This window comes from Salvelinus sp. IW2-2015, unplaced genomic scaffold (assembly GCF_002910315.2).
Source record: "Salvelinus sp. IW2-2015 unplaced genomic scaffold, ASM291031v2 Un_scaffold1051, whole genome shotgun sequence".
In the NCBI taxonomy this organism is placed as follows: domain Eukaryota; kingdom Metazoa; phylum Chordata; class Actinopteri; order Salmoniformes; family Salmonidae; genus Salvelinus; species Salvelinus sp. IW2-2015.
The window spans coordinates 254,752-264,310 of NW_019942705.1; positions in this window are offsets into that span (position 1 = coordinate 254,752).

Genomic DNA, 9,559 nt, shown 5'->3' on the forward strand with positions numbered 1-9,559 from the left:
TGTAGATAACCTGGAACCAGTGGGTTTGGCGACGAGTATGAAGCGAGGCCAGCCAACGAGAGTGTACAGTCGCAGTGGTGGTAGTATATGGGGCTTTGGTGACAAACGGATGGCACTGTATAGACTGCATCCAATTATTGAGTAGGGTTTTGGAGGGCTTTGTAAATGACATCACCGAAGTCGAGGATTGGTAGGATGGTCAGTTTTACAAGGGTATGTTTGGCAGCATGAGTAAAGGATGCTTTGTTGCGGAATAGGAAGCCAATTCTAGGTTTGACTTGGATTGGAGATGTTGATGTGAGTCTGGAAGGAGAGTTTACAGTCTAACCAGACACCTAGGTATTTTAGTTGTCCACATATTCTAAGTCAGAGCCGTCCAAAGTAGTGATGTTGACAGCGGGGCAGGAGCAGCAGCGATCGGTTGAAGAGCATGCATTTGGTTTTACTTGTAATAAGAGCAGTTGGAGGCCACGGAAGGAGAGTGGTATGGCATTGAAGCTCGCCTGGAGGTTGTTAACACAGTGTCAAAAGAAGGGCCAGAGTATACAGAATAGTGTCGTCTCGTAGAGGTGGATCAGAGAATCACCAGCAGCAAGAGCGACATATTGATGTAAACAGAGAAGAGAGTCGGTCCAAGAATTGAACCCTGTGCACCCCCATAGAGACTGCCAGAGGCCCGGACAACAGACCTCCGATTGACACACTGAACTCGATCAGAGAAGTAGTTGGTGAACCAGGCGAGGCAATCATTAGAGAAACCAAGGCTGTCGAGTCTGCCAATGAGGATGTGGTGATTGACAGAGTCAAAAGCCTTGGCCAGGTCAATGAATACGGCTGCACAGTATTGTTTCTATCGATGGCGGTTACGATATCGTTTATGACCTTGAGCGTGGCTGAGGTGCACCCATGACCAGCTCTGAAACCAGATTGCATAGCGGAGAAGGTGTGGTGGGATTCGAAATGGTCGAATCTGTTTGTTGACTTGGCTTTCGAAGACCTTAGAAAGCAGGTAGGATAGATATAGTCTGTAGCATTAGGGTCAAGGTGTCCCCCCTTTGAAGAGGGGGATAACCGCAGCTGCTTTCAATCTTTGGGGATCTCAGACGACACGAAAGAGAGGTTGAAGAGGCTAGTAATAGGGGTGCAACAATTTCAGCAGATAGTTTTAGAAAGAAAGGGTCCAGATATCTAGCCGGCTGATTTGTAAGGGTCCAGATTTTGCAGCTCATTTAGAACATCAGCTGACTGTATTTGGGAGAAGAGAAGAAATGGGGAAGCTTGGCGAGTAGCAGAGGGGAGGGCATGCTGTTGTCCGGGGTAGGGTAGCCAGTGGAAAGCATGGCAGCCGTAGAAAAATGCTATTGAAATTCTCAATTATAGTGGATTTGTCGGTGTGACAGTGTTTCCTACTTCAGAGCGGTGGAAGCGGGAGGAGGTGTTCTTATCTCCAGGACTTTACGGTGTCCCAGAACTTTTTGAATTTGTGTTGCAGGAAGCAAATTTCTGCTTGAAAAAGCTAGCCTTGGCTTTCTAACTGCCTGTGTATATTGGTTCTGGCTTCCTGAAAAGTTGCATATCACGGGGGCTGTTCGATGCTAATGCAGAACGCCATAGGATGTTTTTCTGTTGGTTAAGGGCATCAGGACAGGAGAGAACCAAGGGCTATATCTGTTCCTGGTTCTAAATTTCTTGAATGGGCATGCTTATTCAAGATGGATGAGAAGGCATTTAAAAAAAATGACCAGGCATCCTCTACTGACGGGATGAGATCAATATCCTTCCAGGATACCCGGCCAGGTCGTTAGAAAGGCCTGCTCGCTGAAGTGTTTCAGGGAGCGTTTGACAGTGATGAGTGGAGTCGTTTGACCGCTGACCCATTACGGATGCAGGCAATGAGGCAGTGACGCTGAGATCTTGTTGAAAACAGCAGAGGTGTTTTGGAGGGCAAGTTGTTAGGATGAATTCTATGAGGTACCCGTGTTTACGGAATTGGGTGGTACCTGGTAGTTCATTGATAATTTGTGTGAGATTAGGGCATCAAGCTTAGATGTGTGGTGGCTGGGTGTTGAGCATGTTCAAATTTAGGTCGCCTAGCAGCACGAGCTCTGAAGATAGATGGGGGCAATCAGTTCACATATAGTGTCCAGAGCACAGCTGGGGGCAGAGGGTGTCTATAGCAGGCGGCAACGGTGAAGACTTGTTTTTAGAGAGGTGGATTTTTAAAAGTAGAAGTTCAAATTGTTTGGGAACAGACCTGATAGTATAAACAGAACTCTGAGCAGTCTTTGCAGTAGATTGCAACCGCCCCCTTTGGCCGTTCTATCTTGTCTGAAAATCTTGTAATTGGGATGAAATGTCTAATTTTTGGTGGTCTTTCTAAGCCAGGATTCAGACACGGCTTAAACATCCGGTGGCAGAGTGTGCTAAAGCAGTGAACAAAACAAACTTAGGGAGGAGGCTTCTAATGTTAACATGCATGAAGCCAAGGCTATTACGGTTACAGAAGTCATCAAAAGAGAGCGCCTGGGAATAGGAGTGGAGCCAGGTACTGCAGGGCCTGGATTCACCTCTACATCACCAGAGGACAGAGGAGATAGGATAAGGTACGGCTAAAAGCTATGAGAATTGTCGCCTAGAGCTACATAGAGCAGAGAGTAAAAAAGGAGTTTCTGGGGCGATAAAATAGTTTAAAGGAATAATGTACAGACAAAGTATGTAGGATGTGAATACAGTGGAGGTAAACCTAGGTATTGAGTGATGATGAGAGATATTGTCTCTAGAAACATCATGAAACCAGGTGATGTCATCGCATATGTGGGTGGTGGAACTGAGAGGTGGATATGTATAGAGAGCAGGGCTAGAATCTCTACAGTGAAATATCCAAATAAACACTAACCAGAACAGCAATGGACAAGGCATATTTACATTAAGAGAGGCATGCTAATCGAGTGATCAATAAGGTCAGTGAGTAGGTTGGTTGGGTCAGCGTGGCGATCCAGAAGCTGGCCGGTATATGGCATATCGGAGCTAGCAGAGGATGCGAGGTCTGTTTGTAGATAACCTCGTGCGTTTCCGTCGGTAGGTATGGGTTCCCGTGTAGTGGGTGTCCGTGTGGTAGAGGGGATCAATCAAATTGCAAAATAATATAGTGACCCAAGAAAAAAAATAAAATAATAATATATAATAATAATGTTGTCCGATATACTTGTTCAGATAGCAGCCGATAAGACAGCTAACGATTAGCGGGCCTCAGATGAGCGTTCAGGAACGTCGGGACGGAGGTTGCCAGTTGGATAAAGCCCTCGGGCAATAACGTCGGCAGTCAGTCGCGGCAGTCAGTCGTGAAGGGCCCGGTGGTTCCGTATCTGCAGCAGCAACAAAAGAAACGGTCCGGATGGTGATGGAACTCCTCAGCTGGCTAGCTCCAGAATGATTTGAGTTTGCTCCGGTCGACAGTAAGCCAATAGTCACACGTTTGGCAGCTAGCTAGCTGCGAAATCAAGGTGCAAGTGTCCAGAGCCTGCGGCTGGAATCCGGGGAAACTGAGAGAAAAAAAGTCCCGGAATGCTCCGGTCGAGTCGCGTTGCACAAAAGGCCAGTAGATTATCGAGCTAAAGAATAGCTGATGACCACTAAACGTGGGCAGCTGAAACACCAACGCTAGCCAGCAAACCGGCTAATTTCGGGGCAGCTACAGATTAGCTTCTGGCTAGCTATCGGAGTAGCTTCTGGTTAGCTTTCAGGCTAGCTTCTGAATTAGCCCCTGGCTAGCTTCCACGATGGATTTTCAGATTGAGGTAAATAATACTTTTTGTAATTGGTGAAGCGGGTTGCAGGAAAGCTTTTGCAGGAAAGCTTTTGTAGTTGAGTTCTTGGATAATAAAATAAATAAAAGATATGCGAAGAAAGGTGTAAATATATATATATACAGGACACGACAATACGGAACAGAAAAAGACGTCTGAACTGCTAAGCCACCTTGGACGAGATAATTTAATGAAACATAAGCTTTTTACCTCACTGGCTTTTCAAAGACAGCTTGAAATGTAGCCTACACGTTTTGTGCTGTTGTAGGAAGCAGTAACTCCCCATTGCTGACCTATACTTATCTATAACAAGGATAATAACTCGCTAACTAGCAAAGAATATCAACAAATGTGCACATGTGCGGCTCTGGAGTTCTGGGGCCTCATTTATTAAACTGTGCGGAGGATTCATGTCAAAAGGTGGCGTACGGACGAAACACAGAAAGTGCTTACACACAAAATTATTCTGATTTATAACACAGTGCGCACGCACGTCCCACGCAGGTTTCCCTTTATAAATCATAATCAACTCGAAATTTGGCGCACGTGAGCGAGCCTTGTCCCACCCTTTTAACGCCCATAGTTGCCTATAAATAGTCAGTGAAACGCCCCTAATTAATATTCATCGATACTGACTGCATGAGGACAATGATGGCAAATCCCTACAGAAAGGCTAAAAAAGGAAATTTCATCAGGTGTGAAATGTAAGTTCTTGTAGGGGAGGTTGAAGCAATAAAAAATATATTGTTTGGTGGACACAGTGTGGGCATTACAAATGSCAAAAGGCGTTAGAGTGGCAGTATTTAGCAGCTGTGAATGCTGCTGGCTCAGAAGGTCGGACCCTCTCAGAAATAAAAAAGTGGTCCGACATAAACGTGGAGGCCAAAAGGCGCATAGCCTTACACAGACAAAGTGTTTGTGCCACAGGCTGGGGAACGGGGACACCGGAGCTCAACCCCCTTGATGAGCGACTTGTTGGTATCATATGGGAATCCCTCCTGAGTGGAGTAGTGACGGACGTGGAGGGGGACAATGACATGCAAGACGCACCGGATGATCCAGGTATATAATTAGTATTCTCTCGTTTGAAAAGAGTAAACCAAATGCATTCAAGTTGTTTAAGCATTTATTTACACAAACTGACATTTTATTGTTTTTATTCGCTACGTGTTCCAGCGGGGTTGGTGGTGCTGCAGCTGAGCAGGAGCTGAGTGCACCCAGCCTGTCACGCTGGTATAAAGGATTTTGGAGACAGGCGCAGGAATACACAATAGGGGTTTTAAATACACTCAAAACAAACACGTATACAAAAACACTGGGCTGTACCCAAACAAAAGAGCGAGGGTAAACCTCGTTGAACGACACGGGACGATACACATAATACACAATATATATATATGTGTGTATAGCACGCAGCATAACCGCTGCACCAACGCATAGGTACTCACACCACCAACAGACATGGGAACAATAACCGACAAAGACATAGGGAACATATATAACATACTAATCAGGGGAAATGGGAACCAGGTGTGTGTAATCAGACAAGACAATCCAGGGTTGATGATAATGAATCCCGTTCAGTGAAGCCTAGAAAGCCAGTGAGGAAGACCTCCAGAACTGGTGAACAGAATGAGCATCAGTACCGGGGAKGGATCTGTGACACAGCCCCGGCTTCTCCATTGCACCTCGTGCGTCACAACCCTCCAGCGGCTATGTCCTCACAGATGCAGTCCTGCAAACACAAAGAGACACCATCGACGCTATTAACGAGGTTGCCAAGGAGTTGAAGCGGGACAGGCACGGCTTGGTTTCTGCTGGTGCTTCTCTGTAAAGCTGGGCCCACTACAGCACAGAGATCCAAGAGAACAGCTCTTGGTAATCGGATCTGGCTCATAAGCCACTTATTATCATTGGCCAGTAAATCTCTCTGAGTTCTTCCATTCGCCAAATCTTCCAACAGTGCTAAAGCAGCCATTGCGCGTCATTACACATTGTAATTGCATGCCTTTTTATACCCACCCATTTGATTGTCAAAGCTACCCAATTGCGTAACATCATCAGATGTGGTAATTACCCTGATTGTAACTGACAATGACAAGGTCATTATCATCACATTTACAGTTCTGCGCAATGCACATGTGATAACAATATATGAAACTGTGCACTCATATCTGCCCGATTGAGGCATCGAAAACGGCATCAGTTTAAATGTAATTTGTTCACCGTATTATTTATGAGAATACATTTCATAACATACAAGTATTGTTTAATAATTACAGATCCAATTAAATATGATTCCCGATTAAACTGTACAACATATTTGAGGGGTTCTTTTTCAAAAACAGATATCTCCGTTTGTATTTATTATCCTAAATCATGTTTTTTTTTTTTTTTTTTGTGATGCATTCCAGGGAGCTCTTCATATATAATATGTGAGAGTTAATATTTCAATTTATTTTACACAATGGTATCAATTTCAAAGCATTTCTCGAGTTTCATCCTTCTGCCATTGGAGTCGCAGTTTCTAATTTCTCCAGTTTATGTGTGTACTATTGGTAAAAGTGTTCATGTTAGTGGAGGACTGCATATTCTCCCATCAAGTTTGTTTTTTATAAATCCCGAAGTTTGCTTAGAAAGTGGCATATGCCTTCTTTTGTGCCTACACAACGTTTATAAATGAGGCCCCTGATCTGAACTGATCTGAAAAGCACATTAGCAACATTATAAAGGAGGCTCCTGATCCGAACTGATCTGAAAAGCACATTCCCTTGCAGGGTGATTGAAAGAAGGCTAGTGGGGATACACCTTTGCTCTCTGGCTCTGCCTACAACAAAATCACAGACTCAATCTTGCAAAGTTAGATTTGTTTTGGTTAGTTGCATTGAAAAGAGGCTGATATAATGTTGATTCAATCACAGAAAAAACATTGATCTATATAGTGCAAACTAATGGGGMAAACTCAGTGAAGTTCAATCTCTTGCATCTCTGCCGGCATGGCATTTCTTCTGCGCGGCAGTCCAGGAGGAAGTGCACACGCAACAGTGCATGCGCATTTTAGATGGAATGCTGCTCATGTGGATTGTTTCATGAATAGCTAGATAAAGCCATGGCAGCATCAGTGTCCAGTTCCAATAGCAGCCATTGACTTGATTTAATTGTTGCTTGCAGGCACAAAGACTACATTATCACACACAACAAGATATTCAAATAAGTTCCCATGAGTGGCTCCTGATACTGTCTTAGGCTAGGCACTCAGTTGATTAAARTGCCTTTTTAATTATTTTATCAAATGTTTGTGAGGGTAAACCATTTTCAGTGTAAACTTCAACGACTTAAACCAGATATAAATATGTAGAAAAGATAATGGARCTGAGTATACAAAACATTAAGAACACCTGCTCTTTCCATTACATAGATTGACCAGATGAATCCAGGTGAAAGCTATGATCTCTTATTGATGTCACTTGTTAAATCCACTTCAATCAGTGTAGATGAAGGGGAGGAGACAGGTAAAAAAATATGTAATCCTTGAGACAATTGAGACATGGATTGTGTATGTGTGCCATTCAGAGGGTGAATGGGAAATACAAAGGATTGAAGTGCCAGGCGATAGTAGGTAGTAGGTGCCAAGCGCACCGGTTTATGTCAAGAACTGCAATGATGCTGGGTTTTTCACTCTCAACAGTTTCCTGCTTGTATCAAGAATGATCCACCACCCAAAAGACATCCAGCCAACTTGACAACTGTGGGAAAAATTGGATTCAAGATGGGCCAGCATCCCTGTCAAATGCTTTCGACACCTAGTGGAGAACATGCCCCGAAGAATTGAGGCTGTTCTGAGGGCAAAATTTATATTTTTAAATAAGATCATCTTTGAGAACTAATATTCACCAAAATAAAAACTGGACAGTTAGGGAGAATCTAAAATTACAAAAATGGCATGATATGGGGTCCCCATTGATTTTGTTATAATGTTTGAGTCACTCAGATAGCACAAGAACAAGTCATAAGCCATGGCAAAATGTGTARAATTGCAGGGAACTAGCTTAAAWWWTKTTACATTTTCTCTTAGCCCCATGGCAAAATGTGTAGAATTGGAGGAAATTAGCTTTACAATGGCAACATTTTCTCTCTGTGCCCAAGAGGAGGGCCTAAAAAATGTTGAGTCTGAGACTGTGCTGTTGGCCACGGCCACAAGAGCAACAGGTTTAAGTCGATTTCACAAAACAAGCCCAAAGTAGAACGGCCCATAGAGCAGGAACCCGTCTCCTGTTTCTTTAGAGTGAGGCAGCTAGCTTTAATGTACACCCCCTAGATACTAGTCATAAAATAAGGGAAGCATATTAAATCAAAAATCATGAGGCACATTAAGCATTAGAGATTTGGAAGAATACATGTTGCCTTGCCTTTACTTACTGCCTGAAGACGTTATTCTTAGAAAACAAGGCCATCAAAAGCATTGATCACTGCATGGCTTAATTTTTTTTAGCGTGTGATGTAAGGCAGCTATTAGCCAGCCATGATAGAGTGTCCAATCCTAAAAGGAATCTCTCTTTCTCCCTCACACACGCGGCAGGTAGCCTAGTGGTTAGAGCGTTGGGCCAGTTAACACGCTCACACAYACTGGAGACATTATAGATATTCAAGCTGTCTTGTTTTCTGAAACCAGCTAGTGTATTTTTGTGGGGTCACTTTTATTGTGAGAAATCATATAACGTGTTTCTGAACACTTCTACATTAATGTAATAATCACGAATGAATCGTGAAAAACTATGATTGAGAATGTTACGGAGACACAAAGGTCAAATGCTAACCTCCCCTGTTATTGGTAATGGTGAGAGGTTAGCATGTTTTGTTGTAGCCTCTAACCTTCTCACTCATCATTATTCATGATTCATTCATGGTTTTTTATTAATCATGGCATTATCAGGGTTCATGAATTAATGTTTAGAAACATCTACCCACTTAGAAGAAAATTCAGTTGCGAACCGTAGTCTGGCTTTTTTATGGCGGTTTTAGAGCAGTGTCATCTTCCTAACCTTCAGGTTATTTCGATATAGGACTCGTTTTACTGTGAATATAGATACTTTTGTTGTCACAATCGTCTGTAGAATAAACGGACAAAGGCGCAGCGTGCGTAGAGTTCCACATGTTTAATTAATGAAACTCTCCAAAACAATACAGAACAAAGAAAAGTGAAGTCAAATGCAGTGCTCACAGGCAACTACAAACAAACAAGATCCCACAAAAACCCAGTGGGAAAAGGCTGCCTAAATATGATCCCCAATCAGAGACAACGATAAACAGCTGCCTCTGATTGGGAACCATACCAGGCCAACATAGACATATAATAACCTAGATAACCCACCCTAGTCACACCCCGACCTAACCAACATAGAGAATAAAAGGCTCTCTATGGTCAGGGCGTGACTTTTGTACCTGTTTCCTCCAGCATCTTCACAAGGTCCTTTGCTGTTGTTCTGGGATTGATTTGCACTTTCGCACCAAATTATGCTCATCTCTAGGAGACAGAATGCATCTCCTTCCTGAGTGGTATGATGGCTGCGTGGTCCCATGGTGTTTATACTTGCGGACTATTGTTTGTACAGATGAACGTGGTACCTTCAGGCATTTGGAAATTGCTCCCAATGATGAATCAGACCTGTAGCATTAATGTGTGTTCAGAAACATATTCTATTCTTATTTACCATAACATGACTCCAAAATGACACAATTAGAATTCCCATTCA